This window comes from Taudactylus pleione, unplaced genomic scaffold (genome assembly GCF_031769625.1).
Source record: "Taudactylus pleione unplaced genomic scaffold, aTauple2 ptg000454l, whole genome shotgun sequence".
Taxonomy (NCBI): domain Eukaryota; kingdom Metazoa; phylum Chordata; class Amphibia; order Anura; family Myobatrachidae; genus Taudactylus; species Taudactylus pleione.
Window position 1 is genome coordinate 3,061,258 of NW_028284856.1, and position 24,511 is coordinate 3,085,768.

Here is a 24,511-nt window from a genome sequence, read left to right on the forward strand (position 1 = left end):
AGCCTGGAGTCGGTAAAACATCAGAACTTTAATCTGAGGGTCCAGGGTTCAAGTCCCTGTTCGGGCGAGTGTCTTTTAAGCAATGTGTCGTTTTTGTGAAATGGAACATAGTGCAGAGTGGGAAAATCACAAACTGTTTAAGAATGTACACCTTCAACCAAGAGGCAAATTAAATGTATTTCATCAAGAGACACTAAATGTCAAGCTTTTCAGTTCATACTTTTAGTGATAGAGAGATTTTCCTACTTTAGTAATTGCACAGTAACTAGTAGTTGTCATCATTTGAAATGACTTGTTTTTTGTATTACGAACTTTCTGCATTTTTGCGACCTATCACAGAAGAGCCTGGATAGCTCAGTCGGTAGAGCATCTGACTTTGAATCTGAGGGTCCAGGGTTCAAGGGTCTGTTCGGGCGAGTGTCTTTTAAGCAATGTGTCATTTTGTGAAATGGAACATAGTGCAGAGTGGGAAAATCACAAACTGTTTAAGAATGTACACCTTCAACCAAGAGGCAAATTAAATGTATTTCATCAATAGACACTAAATGTCAAGCTATTCATATCATACTTTTAGTGATAGAGAGATTTTCCTACTTTAGTAATTGCACAGTAGTTGTCACCATTTGAATTTACTTGGTTTTAGTATTACGAACTTTCTATAGGTTTGCGACAGACTCCAGAAGAGCCTGGAGTCGGTAAAACATCAGAACTTTAATCTGGGGGTCCAGGGTTCAAGTTCCTGTTCGGGCGAGTGTCTTTTAAGCAATGTGTCGTTTTTGTGAAATGGAACATAGTGCAGAGTGGGAAAATCACAAACTGTTTAAGAATGTACACCTTCAACCAAGAGGCAAATTAAATGTATTTCATCAAGAGACACTAAATGTCAAGCTTTTCAGTTCATACTTTTAGTGATAGAGAGATTTTCCTACTTTAGTAATTGCACAGTAACTAGTAGTTGTCATCATTTGATATGACTTGTTTTTTGTATTACGAACTTTCTGCATTTTTGCGACCTATCACAGAAGAGCCTGGATAGCTCAGTCGGTAGAGCATCTAACTTTTAATCTGAGGGTCCAGGGTTAAAGGGTCTGTTCGGGCGAGTGTCTTTTAAGCAATGTGTCATTTTGTGAAATGGAACATAGTGCAGAGTGGGAAAATCACAAACTGTTTAAGAATGTACACCTTCAACCAAGAGGCAAATTAAATGTATTTCACCAATAGACACTAAATGTCAAGCTATTCATATCAAACTTTTAGTGATAGAGAGATTTTCCTACTTTAGTAATTGCACAGTAGTTGTCACCATTTGAATTTACTTGGTTTTAGTATTACGAACTTTCTATAGGTTTGCGACAAACTCTAGAAGAGCCTGGAGTCGGTAAAACATCAGAACTTTAATCTGAGGGTCCAGGGTTCAAGTTCCTGTTCGGGCGAGTGTCTTTTAAGCAATGTGTCGTTTTTGTGAAATGGAACATAGTGCAGAGTGGGAAAATCACAAACTGTTTAAGAATGTACACCTTCAACCAAGAGGCAAATTAAATGTATTTCATCAAGAGACACTAAATGTCAAGCTTTTCAGTTCATACTTTTAGTGATAGAGAGATTTTCCTACTTTAGTAATTGCACAGTAACTAGTAGTTGTCATCATTTGATATGACTTGTTTTTTGTATTACGAACTTTCTGCATTTTTGCGACCTATCACAGAAGAGCCTGGATAGCTCAGTCGGTAGAGCATCTAACTTTTAATCTGAGGGTCCAGGGTTAAAGGGTCTGTTCGGGCGAGTGTCTTTTAAGCAATGTGTCATTTTGTGAAATGGAACATAGTGCAGAGTGGGAAAATCACAAACTGTTTAAGAATGTACACCTTCAACCAAGAGGCAAATTAAATGTATTTCACCAATAGACACTAAATGTCAAGCTATTCATATCAAACTTTTAGTGATAGAGAGATTTTCCTACTTTAGTAATTGCACAGTAGTTGTCACCATTTGAATTTACTTGGTTTTAGTATTACGAACTTTCTATAGGTTTGCGACAAACTCTAGAAGAGCCTGGAGTCGGTAAAACATCAGAACTTTAATCTGAGGGTCCAGGGTTCAAGTTCCTGTTCGGGCGAGTGTCTTTTAAGCAATGTGTCGTTTTTGTGAAATGGAACATAGTGCAGAGTGGGAAAATCACAAACTGTTTAAGAATGTACACCTTCAACCAAGAGGCAAATTAAATGTATTTCATCAAGAGACACTAAATGTCAAGCTTTTCAGTTCATACTTTTAGTGATAGAGAGATTTTCCAACTTTAGTAATTGCACAGTAACTAGTAGTTGTCATCATTTGAAATGACTTGTTTTTTGTATTACGAACTTTCTGCATTTTTGCGACCTATCACAGAAGACCCTGGATAGCTCAGTCGGTAGAGCATCAGACTTTTAATCTGAGGGTCCAGGGTTCAAGTCCCTGTTCGGGTGAGTGTCTTTTAAGCAATGTGTCAATTTGTGAAATGGAACATAGTGCAGAGTGGGAAAATCACAAACTGTTTAAGAATGTACACCTTCAACCAAGAGGCAAATTAAATGTATTTCATCAAGAGACACTAAATGTCAAGCTTTTCAGTTCATACTTTTAGTGATAGAGAGATTTTCCTACTTTAGTAATTGCACAGTAACTAGTAGTTGTCATCATTTGATATGACTTGTTTTTTGTATTACGAACTTTCTGCATTTTTGCGACCTATCACAGAAGAGCCTGAATAGCTCAGTCGGTAGAGCATCTGACTTTTAATCTGAGGGTCCAGGGTTCAAGGGTCTGTTCGGGCGAGTGTCTTTTAAGCAATGTGTCATTTTGTGAAATGGAACATAGTGCAGAGTGGGAAAATCACAAACTGTTTAAGAATGTACACCTTCAACCAAGAGGCAAATTAAATGTATTTCACCAATAGACACTAAATGTCAAGCTATTCATATCAAACTTTTAGTGATAGAGAGATTTTCCTACTTTAGTAATTGCACAGTAGTTGTCACCATTTGAATTTACTTGGTTTTAGTATTACGAACTTTCTATAGGTTTGCGACAAACTCCAGAAGAGCCTGGAGTCGGTAAAACATCAGAACTTTAATCTGAGGGTCCAGGGTTCAAGTCCCTGTTCGGGCGATTGTCTTTTAAGCAATGTGTCATTTTGTGAAATGGAACATAGTGCAGAGTGGGAAAATCACAAACTGTTTAAGAATGTACACCTTCAACCAAGAGGCAAATTAAATGTATTTCATCAATAGACACTAAATGTCAAGCTATTCATATCATACTTTTAGTGATAGAGAGACTTTCCTACTTTAGTAATTGCACAGTAGTTATCACCATTTGAATTTACTTGTTTTTGTATTACGAACTTTCTATAGGTTTGCGACAGACTCCAGAAGAGCCTGGAGTCGGTAAAACATCAGAACTTTAATCTGAGGGTCCAGGGTTCAAGTTCCTGTTCGGGCGAGTGTCTTTTAAGCAATGTGTCGTTTTTGTGAAATGGAACATAGTGCAGAGTGGGAAAATCACAAACTGTTTAAGAATGTACACCTTCAACCAAGAGGCAAATTAAATGTATTTCATCAAGAGACACTAAATGTCAATCTTTTCAGTTCATACTTTTAGTGATAGAGAGATTTTCCTACTTTAGTAATTGCACAGTAACTAGTAGTTGTCATCATTTGATATGACTTGTTTTTTGTATTACGAACTTTCTGCATTTTTGCGACCTATCACAGAAGAGCCTGGATAGCTCAGTCGGTAGAGCATCTGACTTTTAATCTGAGGGTCCAGGGTTAAAGGGTCTGTTCGGGCGAGTGTCTTTTAAGCAATGTGTCATTTTGTGAAATGGAACATAGTGCAGAGTGGGAAAATCACAAACTGTTTAAGAATGTACACCTTCAACCAAGAGGCAAATTAAATGTATTTCACCAATAGACACTAAATGTCAAGCTATTCATATCAAACTTTTAGTGATAGAGAGATTTTCCTACTTTAGTAATTGCACAGTAGTTGTCACCATTTGAATTTACTTGGTTTTAGTATTACGAACTTTCTATAGGTTTGCGACAAACTCTAGAAGAGCCTGGAGTCGGTAAAACATCAGAACTTTAATCTGAGGGTCCAGGGTTCAAGTTCCTGTTCGGGCGAGTGTCTTTTAAGCAATGTGTCGTTTTTGTGAAATGGAACATAGTGCAGAGTGGGAAAATCACAAACTGTTTAAGAATGTACACCTTCAACCAAGAGGCAAATTAAATGTATTTCATCAAGAGACACTAAATGTCAAGCTTTTCAGTTCATACTTTTAGTGATAGAGAGATTTTCCAACTTTAGTAATTGCACAGTAACTAGTAGTTGTCATCATTTGAAATGACTTGTTTTTTGTATTACGAACTTTCTGCATTTTTGCGACCTATCACAGAAGAGCCTGGATAGCTCAGTCGGTAGAGCATCTGACTTTGAATCTGAGGGTCCAGGGTTCAAGGGTCTGTTCGGGCGAGTGTCTTTTAAGCAATGTGTCATTTTGTGAAATGGAACATAGTGCAGAGTGGGAAAATCACAAACTGTTTAAGAATGTACACCTTCAACCAAGAGGCAAATTAAATGTATTTCACCAATAGACACTAAATGTCAAGCTATTCATATCATACTTTTAGTGATAGAGAGATTTTCCTACTTTAGTAATTGCACAGTAGTTGTCACCATTTGAATTTACTTGGTTTTAGTATTACGAACTTTCTATAGGTTTGCGACAGACTCCAGAAGAGCCTGGAGTCGGTAAAACATCAGAACTTTAATCTGGGGGTCCAGGGTTCAAGTTCCTGTTCGGGCGAGTGTCTTTTAAGCAATGTGTCGTTTTTGTGAAATGGAACATAGTGCAGAGTGGGAAAATCACAAACTGTTTAAGAATGTACACCTTCAACCAAGAGGCAAATTAAATGTATTTCATCAAGAGACACTAAATGTCAAGCTTTTCAGTTCATACTTTTAGTGATAGAGAGATTTTCCTACTTTAGTAATTGCACAGTAACTAGTAGTTGTCATCATTTGATATGACTTGTTTTTTGTATTACGAACTTTCTGCATTTTTGCGACCTATCACAGAAGAGCCTGGATAGCTCAGTCGGTAGAGCATCTGACTTTTAATCTGAGGGTCCAGGGTTAAAGGGTCTGTTCGGGCGAGTGTCTTTTAAGCAATGTGTCATTTTGTGAAATGGAACATAGTGCAGAGTGGGAAAATCACAAACTGTTTAAGAATGTACACCTTCAACCAAGAGGCAAATTAAATGTATTTCACCAATAGACACTAAATGTCAAGCTATTCATATCAAACTTTTAGTGATAGAGAGATTTTCCTACTTTAGTAATTGCACAGTAGTTGTCACCATTTGAATTTACTTGGTTTTAGTATTACGAACTTTCTATAGGTTTGCGACAAACTCTAGAAGAGCCTGGAGTCGGTAAAACATCAGAACTTTAATCTGAGGGTCCAGGGTTCAAGTTCCTGTTCGGGCGAGTGTCTTTTAAGCAATGTGTCGTTTTTGTGAAATGGAACATAGTGCAGAGTGGGAAAATCACAAACTGTTTAAGAATGTACACCTTCAACCAAGAGGCAAATTAAATGTATTTCATCAAGAGACACTAAATGTCAAGCTTTTCAGTTCATACTTTTAGTGATAGAGAGATTTTCCAACTTTAGTAATTGCACAGTAACTAGTAGTTGTCATCATTTGAAATGACTTGTTTTTTGTATTACGAACTTTCTGCATTTTTGCGACCTATCACAGAAGACCCTGGATAGCTCAGTCGGTAGAGCATCTGACTTTTAATCTGAGGGTCCAGGGTTCAAGGGTCTGTTCGGGCGAGTGTCTTTTAAGCAATGTGTCATTTTGTGAAATGGAACATAGTGCAGAGTGGGAAAATCACAAACTGTTTAAGAATGTACACCTTCAACCAAGAGGCAAATTAAATGTATTTCACCAATAGACACTAAATGTCAAGCTATTCATATCAAACTTTTAGTGATAGAGAGATTTTCCTACTTTAGTAATTGCACAGTAGTTGTCACCATTTGAATTTACTTGGTTTTAGCATTACGAACTTTCTATAGGTTTGCGACAAACTCCAGAAGAGCCTGGAGTCGGTAAAACATCAGAACTTTAATCTGAGGGTCCAGGGTTCAAGTTCCTGTTCGGGCGAGTGTCTTTTAAGCAATGTGTCGTTTTTGTGAAATGGAACATAGTGCAGAGTGGGAAAATCACAAACTGTTTAAGAATGTACACCTTCAACCAAGAGGCAAATTAAATGTATTTCATCAAGAGACACTAAATGTCAAGCTTTTCAGTTCATACTTTTAGTGATAGAGAGATTTTCCTACTTTAGTAATTGCACAGTAACTAGTAGTTGTCATCATTTGATATGACTTGTTTTTTGTATTACGAACTTTCTGCATTTTTGCGACCTATCACAGAAGAGCCTGGATAGCTCAGTCGATAGAGCATCAGACTTTTAATCTGAGGGTCCAGGGTTCAAGTCCCTGTTCGGGTGAGTGTCTTTTAAGCAATGTGTCAATTTGTGAAATGGAACATAGTGCAGAGTGGGAAAATCACAAACTGTTTAAGAATGTACACCTTCAACCAAGAGGCAAATTAAATGTATTTCATCAAGAGACACTAAATGTCAAGCTTTTCAGTTCATACTTTTAGTGATAGAGAGATTTTCCAACTTTAGTAATTGCACAGTAACTAGTAGTTGTCATCATTTGATATGACTTGTTTTTTGTATTACGAACTTTCTGCATTTTTGCGACCTATCACAGAAGAGCCTGGATAGCTCAGTCGGTAGAGCATCTGACTTTTAATCTGAGGGTCCAGGGTTCAAGGGTCTGTTCGGGCGAGTGTCTTTTAAGCAATGTGTCATTTTGTGAAATGGAACATAGTGCAGAGTGGGAAAATCACAAACTGTTTAAGAATGTACACCTTCAACCAAGAGGCAAATTAAATGTATTTCACCAATAGACACTAAATGTCAAGCTATTCATATCAAACTTTTAGTGATAGAGAGATTTTCCTACTTTAGTAATTGCACAGTAGTTGTCACCATTTGAATTTACTTGGTTTTAGCATTACGAACTTTCTATAGGTTTGCGACAAACTCCAGAAGAGCCTGGAGTCGGTAAAACATCAGAACTTTAATCTGAGGGTCCAGGGTTCAAGTCCCTGTTCGGCCGAGTGTCTTTTAAGCAATGTGTCGTTTTTGTGAAATGGAACATAGTGCAGAGTGGGAAAATCACAAACTGTTTAAGAATGTACACCTTCAACCAAGAGGCAAATTAAATGTATTTCATCAATAGACACTAAATGTCAAGCTATTCAGATAATACTTTTAGTGATAGAGAGATTTTCCAACTTTAGTAATTGCACAGTAACTAGTAGTTGTCATCATTTGATATGACTTGTTTTTTGTATTACGAACTTTCTGCATTTTTGCGACCTATCACAGAAGATCCTGGATATCTCAGTCGGTAGAGCATCAGACTTTTAATCTGAGGGTCCAGGGTTCAAGTCCCTGTTCGGGCGATTGTCTTTTAAGCAATGTGTCATTTTGTGAAATGGAACATAGTGCAGAGTGGGAAAATCACAAACTGTTTAAGAATGTACACCTTCAACCAAGAGGCAAATTAAATGTATTTCATCAATAGACACTAAATGTCAAGCTATTCATATCATACTTTTAGTGATAGAGAGACTTTCCTACTTTAGTAATTGCACAGTAGTTATCACCATTTGAATTTACTTGTTTTTGTATTACGAACTTTCTATAGGTTTGCGACAGACTCCAGAAGAGCCTGGAGTCGGTAAAACATCAGAACTTTAATCTGAGGGTCCAGGGTTCAAGTCCCTGTTCGGGCGAGTGTCTTTTAAGCAATGTGTCGTTTTTGTGAAATGGAACATAGTGCAGAGTGGGAAAATCACAAACTGTTTAAGAATGTACACCTTCAACCAAGAGGCAAATTAAATGTATTTCATCAAGAGACACTAAATGTCAAGCTTTTCAGTTCATACTTTTAGTGATAGAGAGATTTTCCTACTTTAGTAATTGCACAGTAACTAGTAGTTGTCATCATTTGAAATGACTTGTTTTTTGTATTACGAACTTTCTGCATTTTTGCGACCTATCACAGAAGAGCCTGGATAGCTCAGTCGGTAGAGCATCTGACTTTGAATCTGAGGGTCCAGGGTTCAAGGGTCTGTTCGGGCGAGTGTCTTTTAAGCAATGTGTCATTTTGTGAAATGGAACATAGTGCAGAGTGGGAAAATCACAAACTGTTTAAGAATGTACACCTTCAACCAAGAGGCAAATTAAATGTATTTCACCAATAGACACTAAATGTCAAGCTATTCATATCATACTTTTAGTGATAGAGAGATTTTCCTACTTTAGTAATTGCACAGTAGTTGTCACCATTTGAATTTACTTGGTTTTAGTATTACGAACTTTCTATAGGTTTGCGACAGACTCCAGAAGAGCCTGGAGTCGGTAAAACATCAGAACTTTAATCTGGGGGTCCAGGGTTCAAGTTCCTGTTCGGGCGAGTGTCTTTTAAGCAATGTGTCGTTTTTGTGAAATGGAACATAGTGCAGAGTGGGAAAATCACAAACTGTTTAAGAATGTACACCTTCAACCAAGAGGCAAATTAAATGTATTTCATCAAGAGACACTAAATGTCAAGCTTTTCAGTTCATACTTTTAGTGATAGAGAGATTTTCCTACTTTAGTAATTGCACAGTAACTAGTAGTTGTCATCATTTGATATGACTTGTTTTTTGTATTACGAACTTTCTGCATTTTTGCGACCTATCACAGAAGAGCCTGGATAGCTCAGTCGGTAGAGCATCTAACTTTTAATCTGAGGGTCCAGGGTTAAAGGGTCTGTTCGGGCGAGTGTCTTTTAAGCAATGTGTCATTTTGTGAAATGGAACATAGTGCAGAGTGGGAAAATCACAAACTGTTTAAGAATGTACACCTTCAACCAAGAGGCAAATTAAATGTATTTCACCAATAGACACTAAATGTCAAGCTATTCATATCAAACTTTTAGTGATAGAGAGATTTTCCTACTTTAGTAATTGCACAGTAGTTGTCACCATTTGAATTTACTTGGTTTTAGTATTACGAACTTTCTATAGGTTTGCGACAAACTCTAGAAGAGCCTGGAGTCGGTAAAACATCAGAACTTTAATCTGAGGGTCCAGGGTTCAAGTTCCTGTTCGGGCGAGTGTCTTTTAAGCAATGTGTCGTTTTTGTGAAATGGAACATAGTGCAGAGTGGGAAAATCACAAACTGTTTAAGAATGTACACCTTCAACCAAGAGGCAAATTAAATGTATTTCATCAAGAGACACTAAATGTCAAGCTTTTCAGTTCATACTTTTAGTGATAGAGAGATTTTCCTACTTTAGTAATTGCACAGTAACTAGTAGTTGTCATCATTTGATATGACTTGTTTTTTGTATTACGAACTTTCTGCATTTTTGCGACCTATCACAGAAGAGCCTGGATAGCTCAGTCGGTAGAGCATCTAACTTTTAATCTGAGGGTCCAGGGTTAAAGGGTCTGTTCGGGCGAGTGTCTTTTAAGCAATGTGTCATTTTGTGAAATGGAACATAGTGCAGAGTGGGAAAATCACAAACTGTTTAAGAATGTACACCTTCAACCAAGAGGCAAATTAAATGTATTTCACCAATAGACACTAAATGTCAAGCTATTCATATCAAACTTTTAGTGATAGAGAGATTTTCCTACTTTAGTAATTGCACAGTAGTTGTCACCATTTGAATTTACTTGGTTTTAGTATTACGAACTTTCTGCATTTTTGCGACCTATCACAGAAGAGCCTGGATAGCTCAGTCGGTAGAGCATCAGACTTTTAATCTGAGGGTCCAGGGTTCAAGTCCCTGTTCGGGTGAGTGTCTTTTAAGCAATGTGTCATTTTGTGATATGGAACTTAGTGCAGAGTGGGAAAATCACAAACTGTTTAAGAATGTACACCTTCAACCAAGAGGCAAATTAAATGTATTTCATCAATAGACACTAAATGTCAAGCTATTCAGATCATACTTTTAGTGATAGAGAGATTTTCCTACTTTAGTAATTGCACAGTAGTTATCACCATTTGAATTTACTTGTTTTTGTATTACGAACTTTCTATAGGTTTGCGACAGACTCCAGAAGAGCCTGGAGTCGGTAAAACATCAGAACTTTAATCTGAGGGTCCAGGGTTCAAGTCCCTGTTCGGGCGAGTGTCTTTTAAGCAATGTGTCGTTTTTGTGAAATGGAACATAGTGCAGAGTGGGAAAATCACAAACTGTTTAAGAATGTACACCTTCAACCAAGAGGCAAATTAAATGTATTTCATCAAGAGACACTAAATGTCAAGCTTTTCAGTTCATACTTTTAGTGATAGAGAGATTTTCCTACTTTAGTAATTGCACAGTAACTAGTAGTTGTCATCATTTGAAATGACTTGTTTTTTGTATTACGAACTTTCTGCATTTTTGCGACCTATCACAGAAGAGCCTGGATAGCTCAGTCGGTAGAGCATCTGACTTTGAATCTGAGGGTCCAGGGTTCAAGGGTCTGTTCGGGCGAGTGTCTTTTAAGCAATGTGTCATTTTGTGAAATGGAACATAGTGCAGAGTGGGAAAATCACAAACTGTTTAAGAATGTACACCTTCAACCAAGAGGCAAATTAAATGTATTTCACCAATAGACACTAAATGTCAAGCTATTCATATCATACTTTTAGTGATAGAGAGATTTTCCTACTTTAGTAATTGCACAGTAGTTGTCACCATTTGAATTTACTTGGTTTTAGTATTACGAACTTTCTATAGGTTTGCGACAGACTCCAGAAGAGCCTGGAGTCGGTAAAACATCAGAACTTTAATCTGGGGGTCCAGGGTTCAAGTTCCTGTTCGGGCGAGTGTCTTTTAAGCAATGTGTCGTTTTTGTGAAATGGAACATAGTGCAGAGTGGGAAAATCACAAACTGTTTAAGAATGTACACCTTCAACCAAGAGGCAAATTAAATGTATTTCATCAAGAGACACTAAATGTCAAGCTTTTCAGTTCATACTTTTAGTGATAGAGAGATTTTCCTACTTTAGTAATTGCACAGTAACTAGTAGTTGTCATCATTTGATATGACTTGTTTTTTGTATTACGAACTTTCTGCATTTTTGCGACCTATCACAGAAGAGCCTGGATAGCTCAGTCGGTAGAGCATCTAACTTTTAATCTGAGGGTCCAGGGTTAAAGGGTCTGTTCGGGCGAGTGTCTTTTAAGCAATGTGTCATTTTGTGAAATGGAACATAGTGCAGAGTGGGAAAATCACAAACTGTTTAAGAATGTACACCTTCAACCAAGAGGCAAATTAAATGTATTTCACCAATAGACACTAAATGTCAAGCTATTCATATCAAACTTTTAGTGATAGAGAGATTTTCCTACTTTAGTAATTGCACAGTAGTTGTCACCATTTGAATTTACTTGGTTTTAGTATTACGAACTTTCTATAGGTTTGCGACAAACTCTAGAAGAGCCTGGAGTCGGTAAAACATCAGAACTTTAATCTGAGGGTCCAGGGTTCAAGTTCCTGTTCGGGCGAGTGTCTTTTAAGCAATGTGTCGTTTTTGTGAAATGGAACATAGTGCAGAGTGGGAAAATCACAAACTGTTTAAGAATGTACACCTTCAACCAAGAGGCAAATTAAATGTATTTCATCAAGAGACACTAAATGTCAAGCTTTTCAGTTCATACTTTTAGTGATAGAGAGATTTTCCTACTTTAGTAATTGCACAGTAACTAGTAGTTGTCATCATTTGATATGACTTGTTTTTTGTATTACGAACTTTCTGCATTTTTGCGACCTATCACAGAAGAGCCTGGATAGCTCAGTCGGTAGAGCATCTAACTTTTAATCTGAGGGTCCAGGGTTAAAGGGTCTGTTCGGGCGAGTGTCTTTTAAGCAATGTGTCATTTTGTGAAATGGAACATAGTGCAGAGTGGGAAAATCACAAACTGTTTAAGAATGTACACCTTCAACCAAGAGGCAAATTAAATGTATTTCACCAATAGACACTAAATGTCAAGCTATTCATATCAAACTTTTAGTGATAGAGAGATTTTCCTACTTTAGTAATTGCACAGTAGTTGTCACCATTTGAATTTACTTGGTTTTAGTATTACGAACTTTCTATAGGTTTGCGACAAACTCTAGAAGAGCCTGGAGTCGGTAAAACATCAGAACTTTAATCTGAGGGTCCAGGGTTCAAGTTCCTGTTCGGGCGAGTGTCTTTTAAGCAATGTGTCGTTTTTGTGAAATGGAACATAGTGCAGAGTGGGAAAATCACAAACTGTTTAAGAATGTACACCTTCAACCAAGAGGCAAATTAAATGTATTTCATCAAGAGACACTAAATGTCAAGCTTTTCAGTTCATACTTTTAGTGATAGAGAGATTTTCCAACTTTAGTAATTGCACAGTAACTAGTAGTTGTCATCATTTGAAATGACTTGTTTTTTGTATTACGAACTTTCTGCATTTTTGCGACCTATCACAGAAGACCCTGGATAGCTCAGTCGGTAGAGCATCAGACTTTTAATCTGAGGGTCCAGGGTTCAAGTCCCTGTTCGGGTGAGTGTCTTTTAAGCAATGTGTCAATTTGTGAAATGGAACATAGTGCAGAGTGGGAAAATCACAAACTGTTTAAGAATGTACACCTTCAACCAAGAGGCAAATTAAATGTATTTCATCAAGAGACACTAAATGTCAAGCTTTTCAGTTCATACTTTTAGTGATAGAGAGATTTTCCTACTTTAGTAATTGCACAGTAACTAGTAGTTGTCATCATTTGATATGACTTGTTTTTTGTATTACGAACTTTCTGCATTTTTGCGACCTATCACAGAAGAGCCTGAATAGCTCAGTCGGTAGAGCATCTGACTTTTAATCTGAGGGTCCAGGGTTCAAGGGTCTAATCGGGCGAGTGTCTTTTAAGCAATGTGTCATTTTGTGAAATGGAACATAGTGCAGAGTGGGAAAATCACAAACTGTTTAAGAATGTACACCTTCAACCAAGAGGCAAATTAAATGTATTTCACCAATAGACACTAAATGTCAAGCTATTCATATCAAACTTTTAGTGATAGAGAGATTTTCCTACTTTAGTAATTGCACAGTAGTTGTCACCATTTGAATTTACTTGGTTTTAGTATTACGAACTTTCTATAGGTTTGCGACAAACTCCAGAAGAGCCTGGAGTCGGTAAAACATCAGAACTTTAATCTGAGGGTCCAGGGTTCAAGTCCCTGTTCGGGCGATTGTCTTTTAAGCAATGTGTCATTTTGTGAAATGGAACATAGTGCAGAGTGGGAAAATCACAAACTGTTTAAGAATGTACACCTTCAACCAAGAGGCAAATTAAATGTATTTCATCAATAGACACTAAATGTCAAGCTATTCATATCATACTTTTAGTGATAGAGAGACTTTCCTACTTTAGTAATTGCACAGTAGTTATCACCATTTGAATTTACTTGTTTTTGTATTACGAACTTTCTATAGGTTTGCGACAGACTCCAGAAGAGCCTGGAGTCGGTAAAACATCAGAACTTTAATCTGAGGGTCCAGGGTTCAAGTTCCTGTTCGGGCGAGTGTCTTTTAAGCAATGTGTCGTTTTTGTGAAATGGAACATAGTGCAGAGTGGGAAAATCACAAACTGTTTAAGAATGTACACCTTCAACCAAGAGGCAAATTAAATGTATTTCATCAAGAGACACTAAATGTCAAGCTTTTCAGTTCATACTTTTAGTGATAGAGAGATTTTCCTACTTTAGTAATTGCACAGTAACTAGTAGTTGTCATCATTTGATATGACTTGTTTTTTGTATTACGAACTTTCTGCATTTTTGCGACCTATCACAGAAGAGCCTGGATAGCTCAGTCGGTAGAGCATCTGACTTTTAATCTGAGGGTCCAGGGTTAAAGGGTCTGTTCGGGCGAGTGTCTTTTAAGCAATGTGTCATTTTGTGAAATGGAACATAGTGCAGAGTGGGAAAATCACAAACTGTTTAAGAATGTACACCTTCAACCAAGAGGCAAATTAAATGTATTTCACCAATAGACACTAAATGTCAAGCTATTCATATCAAACTTTTAGTGATAGAGAGATTTTCCTACTTTAGTAATTGCACAGTAGTTGTCACCATTTGAATTTACTTGGTTTTAGTATTACGAACTTTCTATAGGTTTGCGACAAACTCTAGAAGAGCCTGGAGTCGGTAAAACATCAGAACTTTAATCTGAGGGTCCAGGGTTCAAGTTCCTGTTCGGGCGAGTGTCTTTTAAGCAATGTGTCGTTTTTGTGAAATGGAACATAGTGCCGAGTGGGAAAATCACAAACTGTTTAAGAATGTACACCTTCAACCAAGAGGCAAATTAAATGTATTTCATCAAGAGACACTAAATGTCAAGCTTTTCAGTTCATACTTTTAGTGATAGAGAGATTTTCCAACTTTAGTAATTGCACAGTAACTAGTAGTTGTCAGCATTTGAAATGACTTGTTTTTTGTATTACGAACTTTCTGCATTTTTGCGACCTATCACAGAAGACCCTGGATAGCTCAGTCGGTAGAGCATCAGACTTTTAATCTGAGGGTCCAGGGTTCAAGTCCCTGTTCGGGTGAGTGTCTTTTAAGCAATGTGTCAATTTGTGAAATGGAACATAGTGCAGAGTGGGAAAATCACAAACTGTTTAAGAATGTACACCTTCAACCAAGAGGCAAATTAAATGTATTTCATCAAGAGACACTAAATGTCAAGCTTTTCAGTTCATACTTTTAGTGATAGAGAGATTTTCCTACTTTAGTAATTGCACAGTAACTAGTAGTTGTCATCATTTGATATGACTTGTTTTATGTATTACGAACTTTCTGCATTTTTGCGACCTATCACAGAAGAGCCTGGATAGCTCAGTCGGTAGAGCATCTGACTTTTAATCTGAGGGTCCAGGGTTCAAGGGTCTGTTCGGGCGAGTGTCTTTTAAGCAATGTGTCATTTTGTGAAATGGAACATAGTGCAGAGTGGGAAAATCACAAACTGTTTAAGAATGTACACCTTCAACCAAGAGGCAAATTAAATGTATTTCACCAATAGACACTAAATGTCAAGCTATTCATATCAAACTTTTAGTGATAGAGAGATTTTCCTACTTTAGTAATTGCACAGTAGTTGTCACCATTTGAATTTACTTGGTTTTAGTATTACGAACTTTCTATAGGTTTGCGACAAACTCCAGAAGAGCCTGGAGTCGGTAAAACATCAGAACTTTAATCTGAGGGTCCAGGGTTCAAGTCCCTGTTCGGGCGATTGTCTTTTAAGCAATGTGTCATTTTGTGAAATGGAACATAGTGCAGAGTGGGAAAATCACAAACTGTTTAAGAATGTACACCTTCAACCAAGAGGCAAATTAAATGTATTTCATCAATAGACACTAAATGTCAAGCTATTCATATCATACTTTTAGTGATAGAGAGACTTTCCTACTTTAGTAATTGCACAGTAGTTATCACCATTTGAATTTACTTGTTTTTGTATTACGAACTTTCTATAGGTTTGCGACAGACTCCAGAAGAGCCTGGAGTCGGTAAAACATCAGAACTTTAATCTGAGGGTCCAGGGTTCAAGTTCCTGTTCGGGCGAGTGTCTTTTAAGCAATGTGTCGTTTTTGTGAAATGGAACATAGTGCAGAGTGGGAAAATCACAAACTGTTTAAGAATGTACACCTTCAACCAAGAGGCAAATTAAATGTATTTCATCAAGAGACACTAAATGTCAAGCTTTTCAGTTCATACTTTTAGTGATAGAGAGATTTTCCTACTTTAGTAATTGCACAGTAACTAGTAGTTGTCATCATTTGATATGACTTGTTTTTTGTATTACGAACTTTCTGCATTTTTGCGACCTATCACAGAAGAGCCTGGATAGCTCAGTCGGTAGAGCATCTGACTTTTAATCTGAGGGTCCAGGGTTAAAGGGTCTGTTCGGGCGAGTGTCTTTTAAGCAATGTGTCATTTTGTGAAATGGAACATAGTGCAGAGTGGGAAAATCACAAACTGTTTAAGAATGTACACCTTCAACCAAGAGGCAAATTAAATGTATTTCACCAATAGACACTAAATGTCAAGCTATTCATATCAAACTTTTAGTGATAGAGAGATTTTCCTACTTTAGTAATTGCACAGTAGTTGTCACCATTTGAATTTACTTGGTTTTAGTATTACGAACTTTCTATAGGTTTGCGACAAACTCTAGAAGAGCCTGGAGTCGGTAAAACATCAGAACTTTAATCTGAGGGTCCAGGGTTCAAGTTCCTGTTCGGGCGAGTGTCTTTTAAGCAATGTGTCGTTTTTGTGAAATGGAACATAGTGCCGAGTGGGAAAATCACAAACTGTTTAAGAATGTACACCTTCAACCAAGAGGCAAATTAAATGTATTTCATCAAGAGACACTAAATGTCAAGCTTTTCAGTTCATACTTTTAGTGATAGAGAGATTTTCCAACTTTAGTAATTGCACAGTAACTAGTAGTTGTCAGCATTTGAAATGACTTGTTTTTTGTATTACGAACTTTCTGCATTTTTGCGACCTATCACAGAAGACCCTGGATAGCTCAGTCGGTAGAGCATCAGACTTTTAATCTGAGGGTCCAGGGTTCAAGTCCCTGTTCGGGTGAGTGTCTTTTAAGCAATGTGTCAATTTGTGAAATGGAACATAGTGCAGAGTGGGAAAATCACAAACTGTTTAAGAATGTACACCTTCAACCAAGAGGCAAATTAAATGTATTTCATCAAGAGACACTAAATGTCAAGCTTTTCAGTTCATACTTTTAGTGATAGAGAGATTTTCCTACTTTAGTAATTGCACAGTAACTAGTAGTTGTCATCATTTGATATGACTTGTTTTATGTATTACGAACTTTCTGCATTTTTGCGACCTATCACAGAAGAGCCTGGATAGCTCAGTCGGTAGAGCATCTGACTTTTAATCTGAGGGTCCAGGGTTCAAGGGTCTGTTCGGGCGAGTGTCTTTTAAGCAATGTGTCATTTTGTGAAATGGAACATAGTGCAGAGTGGGAAAATCACAAACTGTTTAAGAATGTACACCTTCAACCAAGAGGCAAATTAAATGTATTTCACCAATAGACACTAAATGTCAAGCTATTCATATCAAACTTTTAGTGATAGAGAGATTTTCCTACTTTAGTAATTGCACAGTAGTTGTCACCATTTGAATTTACTTGGTTTTAGCATTACGAACTTTCTATAGGTTTGCGACAAACTCCAGAAGAGCCTGGAGTCGGTAAAACATCAGAACTTTAATCTGAGGGTCCAGGGTTCAAGTCCCTGTTCGGCCGAGTGTCTTTTAAGCAATGTGTCGTTTTTGTGAAATGGAACATAGTGCAGAGTGGGAAAATCACAAACTGTTTAAGAATGTACACCTTCAACCAAGAGGCAAATTAAATGTATTTCATCAATAGACACTAAATGTCAAGCTATTCAGATAATACTTTTAGTGATAGAGAGATTTTCCAACTTTAGTAATTGCACAGTAACTAGTAGTTGTCATCATTTGATATGACTTGTTTTTTGTATTACGAACTTTCTGCATTTTTGCTACCTATCACAGAAGATCCTGGATAGCTCAGTCGGTAGAGCATCAGACTTTTAATCTGAGGGTCCAGGGTTCAAGTCCCTGTTCGGGCGATTGTCTTTTAAACAATGTGTCATTTTGTGAAATGGAACATAGTGCAGAGTGGGAAAATCACAAACTGTTTAAGAATGTACACCTTCAACCAAGAGGCAAATTAAATGTATTTCATCAATAGACACTAAATGTCAAGCTATTCATATCATACTTTTAGTGATAGAGAGACTTTCCTACTTTAGTAATTGCACAGTAGTTATCACCATTTGAATTTACTTGTTTTTGTATTACGAACTTTCTATAGGTTTGCGACAGACTCCAGAAGAGCCTGGAGTCGGTAAAACATCAGAACTTTAATCTGAGGGTCCAGGGTTCAAGTCCCTGTTTGGGCGAGTGTCTTTTAAGCAATGTGTCGTTTTTGTGAAATGGAACATAGTGCAGAGTGGGAAAATCACAAACTGTTTAAGAATGTACACCTTCAACCAAGAGGCAAATTAAATGTATTTCATCAAGAGACACTAAATGTCAAGCTTTTCAGTTCATACTTTTAGTGATAGAGAGATTTTCCTACTTTAGTAATTGCACAGTAACTAGTAGTTGTCATCATTTGAAATGACTTGTTTTTTGTATTACGAACTTTCTGCATTTTTGCGACCTATCACAGAAGAGCCTGGATAGCTCAGTCGGTAGAGCATCTAACTTTTAATCTGAGGGTCCAGGGTTAAAGGGTCTGTTCGGGCGAGTGTCTTTTAAGCAATGTGTCATTTTGTGAAATGGAACATAGTGCAGAGTGGGAAAATCACAAACTGTTTAAGAATGTACACCTTCAACCAAGAGGCAAATTAAATGTATTTCACCAATAGACACTAAATGTCAAGCTATTCATATCAAACTTTTAGTGATAGAGAGATTTTCCTACTTTAGTAATTGCACAGTAGTTGTCACCATTTGAATTTACTTGGTTTTAGTATTACGAACTTTCTATAGGTTTGCGACAAACTCCAGAAGAGCCTGGAGTCGGTAAAACATCAGAACTTTAATCTGAGGGTCCAGGGTTCAAGTCCCTGTTCGGGCGATTGTCTTTTAAGCAATGTGTCATTTTGTGAAATGGAACATAGTGCAGAGTGGGAAAATCACAAACTGTTTAAGAATGTACACCTTCAACCAAGAGGCAAATTAAATGTATTTCATCAATAGACACTAAATGTCAAGCTATTCATATCATACTTTTAGTGATAGAGAGACTTTCCTACTTTAGTAATTGCACAGTAGTTATCACCATTTGAATTTACTTGTTTTTGTATTACGAACTTTCTATAGGTTTGCGACAGACTCCAGAAGAGCCTGGAGTCGGTAAAACATCAGAACTTTAATCTGAGGGTCCAGGGTTCAAGTTCCTGTTCGGGCGAGTGTCTTTTAAGCAATGTGTCGTTTTTGTGAAATGGAACATAGTGCAGAGTGGGAAAATCACAAACTGTTTAAGAATGTACACCTTCAACCAAGAGGCAAATTAAATGTATTTCATCAAGAGACACTAAATGTCAAGCTTTTCAGTTCATACTTTTAGTGATAGAGAGATTTTCCTACTTTAGTAATTGCACAGTAACTAGTAGTTGTCATCATTTGATATGACTTGTTTTTTGTATTACGAACTTTCTGCATTTTTGCGACCTATCACAGAAGAGCCTGGATAGCTCAGTCGGTAGAGCATCTGACTTTTAATCTGAGGGTCCAGGGTTAAAGGGTCTGTTCGGGCGAGTGTCTTTTAAGCAATGTGTCATTTTGTGAAATGGAACATAGTGCAGAGTGGGAAAATCACAAACTGTTTAAGAATGTACACCTTCAACCAAGAGGCAAATTAAATGTATTTCACCAATAGACACTAAATGTCAAGCTATTCATATCAAACTTTTAGTGATAGAGAGATTTTCCTACTTTAGTAATTGCACAGTAGTTGTCACCATTTGAATTTACTTGGTTTTAGTATTACGAACTTTCTATAGGTTTGCGACAAACTCTAGAAGAGCCTGGAGTCGGTAAAACATCAGAACTTTAATCTGAGGGTCCAGGGTTCAAGTTCCTGTTCGGGCGAGTGTCTTTTAAGCAATGTGTCGTTTTTGTGAAATGGAACATAGTGCCGAGTGGGAAAATCACAAACTGTTTAAGAATGTACACCTTCAACCAAGAGGCAAATTAAATGTATTTCATCAAGAGACACTAAATGTCAAGCTTTTCAGTTCATACTTTTAGTGATAGAGAGATTTTCCAACTTTAGTAATTGCACAGTAACTAGTAGTTGTCAGCATTTGAAATGACTTGTTTTTTGTATTACGAACTTTCTGCATTTTTGCGACCTATCACAGAAGACCCTGGATAGCTCAGTCGGTAGAGCATCAGACTTTTAATCTGAGGGTCCAGGGTTCAAGTCCCTGTTCGGGTGAGTGTCTTTTAAGCAATGTGTCAATTTGTGAAATGGAACATAGTGCAGAGTGGGAAAATCACAAACTGTTTAAGAATGTACACCTTCAACCAAGAGGCAAATTAAATGTATTTCATCAAGAGACACTAAATGTCAAGCTTTTCAGTTCATACTTTTAGTGATAGAGAGATTTTCCTACTTTAGTAATTGCACAGTAACTAGTAGTTGTCATCATTTGATATGACTTGTTTTATGTATTACGAACTTTCTGCATTTTTGCGACCTATCACAGAAGAGCCTGGATAGCTCAGTCGGTAGAGCATCTGACTTTTAATCTGAGGATCCAGGGTTCAAGTCCCTGTTCGGGCGATTGTCTTTTAAACAATGTGTCATTTTGTGAAATGGAACATAGTGCAGAGTGGGAAAATCACAAACTGTTTAAGAATGTACACCTTCAACCAAGAGGCAAATTAAATGTATTTCATCAATAGACACTAAATGTCAAGCTATTCATATCATACTTTTAGTGATAGAGAGACTTTCCTACTTTAGTAATTGCACAGTAGTTATCACCATTTGAATTTACTTGTTTTTGTATTACGAACTTTCTATAGGTTTGCGACAGACTCCAGAAGAGCCTGGAGTCGGTAAAACATCAGAACTTTAATCTGAGGGTCCAGGGTTCAAGTCCCTGTTTGGGCGAGTGTCTTTTAAGCAATGTGTCGTTTTTGTGAAATGGAACATAGTGCAGAGTGGGAAAATCACAAACTGTTTAAGAATGTACACCTTCAACCAAGAGGCAAATTAAATGTATTTCATCAAGAGACACTAAATGTCAAGCTTTTCAGTTCATACTTTTAGTGATAGAGAGATTTTCCTACTTTAGTAATTGCACAGTAACTAGTAGTTGTCATCATTTGAAATGACTTGTTTTTTGTATTACGAACTTTCTGCATTTTTGCGACCTATCACAGAAGAGCCTGGATAGCTCAGTCGGTAGAGCATCTAACTTTTAATCTGAGGGTCCAGGGTTAAAGGGTCTGTTCGGGCGAGTGTCTTTTAAGCAATGTGTCATTTTGTGAAATGGAACATAGTGCAGAGTGGGAAAATCACAAACTGTTTAAGAATGTACACCTTCAACCAAGAGGCAAATTAAATGTATTTCACCAATAGACACTAAATGTCAAGCTATTCATATCAAACTTTTAGTGATAGAGAGATTTTCCTACTTTAGTAATTGCACAGTAGTTGTCACCATTTGAATTTACTTGGTTTTAGTATTACGAACTTTCTATAGGTTTGCGACAAACTCTAGAAGAGCCTGGAGTCGGTAAAACATCAGAACTTTAATCTGAGGGTCCAGGGTTCAAGTTCCTGTTCGGGCGAGTGTCTTTTAAGCAATGTGTCGTTTTTGTGAAATGGAACATAGTGCAGAGTGGGAAAATCACAAACTGTTTAAGAATGTACACCTTCAACCAAGAGGCAAATTAAATGTATTTCATCAAGAGACACTAAATGTCAAGCTTTTCAGTTCATACTTTTAGTGATAGAGAGATTTTCCAACTTTAGTAATTGCACAGTAACTAGTAGTTGTCATCATTTGAAATGACTTGTTTTTTGTATTACGAACTTTCTGCATTTTTGCGACCTATCACAGAAGACCCTGGATAGCTCAGTCGGTAGAGCATCAGACTTTTAATCTGAGGGTCCAGGGTTCAAGTCCCTGTTCGGGTGAGTGTCTTTTAAGCAATGTGTCAATTTGTGAAATGGAACATAGTGCAGAGTGGGAAAATCACAAACTGTTTAAGAATGTACACCTTCAACCAAGAGGCAAATTAAATGTATTTCATCAAGAGACACTAAATGTCAAGCTTTTCAGTTCATACTTTTAGTGATAGAGAGATTTTCCTACTTTAGTAATTGCACAGTAACTAGTAGTTGTCATCATTTGATATGACTTGTTTTTTGTATTACGAACTTTCTGCATTTTTGCGACCTATCACAGAAGAGCCTGAATAGCTCAGTCGGTAGAGCATCTGACTTTTAATCTGAGGGTCCAGGGTTCAAGGGTCTAATCGGGCGAGTGTCTTTTAAGCAATGTGTCATTTTGTGAAATGGAACATAGTGCAGAGTGGGAAAATCACAAACTGTTTAAGAATGTACACCTTCAACCAAGAGGCAAATTAAATGTATTTCACCAATAGACACTAAATGTCAAGCTATTCATATCAAACTTTTAGTGATAGAGAGATTTTCCTACTTTAGTAATTGCACAGTAGTTGTCACCATTTGAATTTACTTGGTTTTAGTATTACGAACTTTCTATAGGTTTGCGACAAACTCCAGAAGAGCCTGGAGTCGGTAAAACATCAGAACTTTAATCTGAGGGTCCAGGGTTCAAGTCCCTGTTCGGGCGATTGTCTTTTAAGCAATGTGTCATTTTGTGAAATGGAACATAGTGCAGAGTGGGAAAATCACAAACTGTTTAAGAATGTACACCTTCAACCAAGAGGCAAATTAAATGTATTTCATCAATAGACACTAAATGTCAAGCTATTCATATCATACTTTTAGTGATAGAGAGACTTTCCTACTTTAGTAATTGCACAGTAGTTATCACCATTTGAATTTACTTGTTTTTGTATTACGAACTTTCTATAGGTTTGCGACAGACTCCAGAAGAGCCTGGAGTCGGTAAAACATCAGAACTTTAATCTGAGGGTCCAGGGTTCAAGTTCCTGTTCGGGCGAGTGTCTTTTAAGCAATGTGTCGTTTTTGTGAAATGGAACATAGTGCAGAGTGGGAAAATCACAAACTGTTTAAGAATGTACACCTTCAACCAAGAGGCAAATTAAATGTATTTCATCAAGAGACACTAAATGTCAAGCTTTTCAGTTCATACTTTTAGTGATAGAGAGATTTTCCTACTTTAGTAATTGCACAGTAACTAGTAGTTGTCATCATTTGATATGACTTGTTTTTTGTATTACGAACTTTCTGCATTTTTGCGACCTATCACAGAAGAGCCTGGATAGCTCAGTCGGTAGAGCATCTGACTTTTAATCTGAGGGTCCAGGGTTAAAGGGTCTGTTCGGGCGAGTGTCTTTTAAGCAATGTGTCATTTTGTGAAATGGAACATAGTGCAGAGTGGGAAAATCACAAACTGTTTAAGAATGTACACCTTCAACCAAGAGGCAAATTAAATGTATTTCACCAATAGACACTAAATGTCAAGCTATTCATATCAAACTTTTAGTGATAGAGAGATTTTCCTACTTTAGTAATTGCACAGTAGTTGTCACCATTTGAATTTACTTGGTTTTAGTATTACGAACTTTCTATAGGTTTGCGACAAACTCTAGAAGAGCCTGGAGTCGGTAAAACATCAGAACTTTAATCTGAGGGTCCAGGGTTCAAGTTCCTGTTCGGGCGAGTGTCTTTTAAGCAATGTGTCGTTTTTGTGAAATGGAACATAGTGCCGAGTGGGAAAATCACAAACTGTTTAAGAATGTACACCTTCAACCAAGAGGCAAATTAAATGTATTTCATCAAGAGACACTAAATGTCAAGCTTTTCAGTTCATACTTTTAGTGATAGAGAGATTTTCCAACTTTAGTAATTGCACAGTAACTAGTAGTTGTCAGCATTTGAAATGACTTGTTTTTTGTATTACGAACTTTCTGCATTTTTGCGACCTATCACAGAAGACCCTGGATAGCTCAGTCGGTAGAGCATCAGACTTTTAATCTGAGGGTCCAGGGTTCAAGTCCCTGTTCGGGTGAGTGTCTTTTAAGCAATGTGTCAATTTGTGAAATGGAACATAGTGCAGAGTGGGAAAATCACAAACTGTTTAAGAATGTACACCTTCAACCAAGAGGCAAATTAAATGTATTTCATCAAGAGACACTAAATGTCAAGCTTTTCAGTTCATACTTTTAGTGATAGAGAGATTTTCCTACTTTAGTAATTGCACAGTAACTAGTAGTTGTCATCATTTGATATGACTTGTTTTATGTATTACGAACTTTCTGCATTTTTGCGACCTATCACAGAAGAGCCTGGATAGCTCAGTCGGTAGAGCATCTGACTTTTAATCTGAGGGTCCAGGGTTCAAGGGTCTGTTCGGGCGAGTGTCTTTTAAGCAATGTGTCATTTTGTGAAATGGAACATAGTGCAGAGTGGGAAAATCACAAACTGTTTAAGAATGTACACCTTCAACCAAGAGGCAAATTAAATGTATTTCACCAATAGACACTAAATGTCAAGCTATTCATATCAAACTTTTAGTGATAGAGAGATTTTCCTACTTTAGTA

The 24,511-nt window shown here is 37.2% G+C and overlaps 6 non-coding genes across 6 annotated transcripts; all 6 read left to right on the forward strand.

Moving 5' to 3' along the window:
• Nucleotides 1-343: 343 nt before the first annotated feature.
• TRNAQ-UUG (transfer RNA glutamine (anticodon UUG)) lies at nucleotides 344-416 on the forward strand. Its single transcript has one exon. It is a non-coding gene; the product is annotated as a tRNA-Gln (tRNA).
• A 4,023-nt stretch (nucleotides 417-4,439) lies between these two features.
• Nucleotides 4,440-4,512, forward strand: TRNAQ-UUG (transfer RNA glutamine (anticodon UUG)). The gene has a single exon. It is a non-coding gene; the product is annotated as a tRNA-Gln (tRNA).
• Nucleotides 4,513-8,201: 3,689 nt separating this feature from the next.
• Nucleotides 8,202-8,274, forward strand: TRNAQ-UUG (transfer RNA glutamine (anticodon UUG)). Its single transcript has one exon. It is a non-coding gene; the product is annotated as a tRNA-Gln (tRNA).
• A 1,634-nt stretch (nucleotides 8,275-9,908) lies between these two features.
• On the forward strand, nucleotides 9,909-9,981 carry TRNAK-UUU (transfer RNA lysine (anticodon UUU)). The gene has a single exon. It is a non-coding gene; the product is annotated as a tRNA-Lys (tRNA).
• Nucleotides 9,982-10,590: 609 nt separating this feature from the next.
• On the forward strand, nucleotides 10,591-10,663 carry TRNAQ-UUG (transfer RNA glutamine (anticodon UUG)). The gene has a single exon. It is a non-coding gene; the product is annotated as a tRNA-Gln (tRNA).
• Nucleotides 10,664-20,493: 9,830 nt separating this feature from the next.
• On the forward strand, nucleotides 20,494-20,566 carry TRNAK-UUU (transfer RNA lysine (anticodon UUU)). The gene has a single exon. It is a non-coding gene; the product is annotated as a tRNA-Lys (tRNA).
• Nucleotides 20,567-24,511: the final 3,945 nt, after the last annotated feature.